At 46.2% G+C, this 2,228-nt stretch overlaps 1 non-coding gene across 1 annotated transcript; it reads left to right on the top strand.

Moving 5' to 3' along the window:
- The first annotated feature begins 850 nt into the window (after positions 1–850).
- On the top strand, positions 851–937 carry LOC128898716 (U5 spliceosomal RNA). The gene has a single exon (XR_008462956.1). It is a non-coding gene; the product is annotated as a U5 spliceosomal RNA (small nuclear RNA).
- Positions 938–2,228: the final 1,291 nt, after the last annotated feature.

The raw sequence follows: 2,228 nt of genomic DNA, 5'->3' as shown, positions 1-2,228 counted from the left end.
AATTGATGTCTCATTTAACAGATTCCCAGGACATCTCAAGGGACAGAACAATGATCCAAGGGGGGAACCCCTCTGCTGTAAGGACAGGCTGAGAGAGTTGGGGTTATTCAGTCTGGGGAAGGCTCCAGAGAGACCTTCTGGTGGCCTTGCAGTGCTTGAAGAAGGATAGGGGCAGACTTTTGAGCAGGGCTTGTTGTGACAGGACAAGGGATGACGGTTTGAACTCTGCTCTTGTGAGAGCAGATAACTCTGTCCAGTTCTGGTGTCCCTATTATAAGGACACAGAACTGTTGGAGTGAGTCAAGAGGAGGCCACAAAGATGAGCCAAGGGCTGGAGCATCTCTGCTATGAGTATAGACTGAGGGAGCTCAGGTCGTTCAGCATAGAGAAGAGAAGACTCTGGGGGGACCTCATAGCTGCCTCTTCCAATACCTAAAGGTACCCTGCAGGAAGGCTGGAGAGAGACTTTTCATAAGGATGTCTAGCAACAGGACAAGGGGAAATGTTTTGAAGCTGAGGGAGAGTAGGTATAGACTGGATCTTAGGAAGGAGCTCTACTTCCTAAGAATAGGGTAGTGAGATTCTGGAATAGGTTGCCCAGAGATATTGTGGATGCCCTTTCCTGGAGGTGTTCAAGGCCAGGTTGAGACATACCCCTGCCCATGGCAGGGAGGTTGTAGTAGATGATCTCTAAGGTCTCCTCCAACCTGAGGCATCCTATGATTCTATGATTCCAGGTCTTAGGTCTGATGGGCTGAAGGATTGATTGAGGCCAGCTGAAGCTCCCGGGATTTAAGCATGGCAGGGGAAGGGTGCTCTTATGTGTACCCACTCTGGTCACACATAATAAATACTCTGGTTTCTCTTCAGATCATATAAATCTTTCGCCTTTTACTAAAGATTTCCATGGAGAGAAACACCCTTTTTTGGAGAAGAGGAGGCTCGGGGGTGACCTCATTGCTCTCTGCAACTACCTGAAAGGTGGTTGTAGCCACGAAGGGGTTGGTCTCTTCTCTCTAGCAACCAGCACCAGAGCAAGGGGACACAGTCTCAAGCTGTGCCAGGGGAAGTTTAGGCTCGAGGTGAGGAGAAAGTTCTTCACTGAGAGAGTCATTCATCATTGGAATGTGCTGCCCAGGGGGGTGGTGGAGTCACCATCCCTGGAGATGTTCAAGAGGGGATGGGATGTGGCACTGGTGCCATGGTCTTGTCATGAGGTCTGTGGTGACAGGTTGGACTCGATGATCTTTGAGGTCTCTTCCAACCTTTGTGATACTGTGATACCAGTGATTCCACGGCACTTAACCAGGACATCAGCTGCTGCTTCTGCTGCGGCGCACTGGGAGAAGAAACAGGGTAATGGTTGAGGTGAGGGGTGGTTAATACCATAACGTTTCCCTGAACGCTGCTGGTGGAACCATTCTGGGATATTGCATACAATTGGTGGCATATCCATACAGGGAAATGGCTCTACGATGTATAAAGCTTGCTGGAATGTGGCATGAGGGAGTAAAAGATCACTGTCTGCAGCTGCCTGAGAGATGAAAAATAACAAGCAAGGAGGCAGCTTCTTTTCCCTTCTTCCCCCCCCCCCCCCCCGATTTTTTTTCCCTTTTCTTCTTTTTTTTTCTTTTTATTTTTTCTGCCTTCCCCCCATTTTTCTTTTCCCCTTTTTTCTCTTCCCTCCCCTTTTCCTCATTTCGCCCTGCTTCTTTTTCTTTTTAACTTGCTTTCCTGCTTTTTTCTTCCCTCCTTTTTCTCCCTTTTCTCCCCTTTTTTTCCTTTTCCCCCTTTCCCTTCTTTTCCTCTTACCCTTTTCTCCCCATTGATTTCTTTTTTCCCTTTTATTCTTCCTTTCCCCATCCCCCTTTTATTTAATTTTATTTATTTTTCCCCTTTCCTCCCCTTTCCCCCTTTTATTTCTGTTTTCCCTTTTTTCTCTTCCTTTTCCCCCTTTTTAAATTCCTTTTAAATTTTTTTTCTTTCCCCCCCCTTTTTTCCCCTTCCTTTTTTTTTTTTTTATTATTTTCCCTTTTTATAAGATAAAAAATAAAAAAAAAAAAAAAAAGAAAAAAGAAAAAAAGTGGCCTGCAAAACCATGTCTTAGGAGAAGCCTTCAAAGCCTGGATCACTTGAACCTGGGCAGGGTGGGACCTTTAAGATCATCAAGTCCAACCATTAACCCAGCGCTGCCAAGCCACCCCTAAACCATGTCCCTCAGCACCATG

The sequence above is a fragment of the Dryobates pubescens genome, chromosome 30 (genome assembly GCF_014839835.1).
Source record: "Dryobates pubescens isolate bDryPub1 chromosome 30, bDryPub1.pri, whole genome shotgun sequence".
NCBI classification, from domain to species: Eukaryota; Metazoa; Chordata; class Aves; order Piciformes; family Picidae; genus Dryobates; species Dryobates pubescens.
The sequence above is the reverse complement of the archived record's forward strand: the minus strand, read 5'-3'. Positions and strand labels throughout refer to the sequence as shown.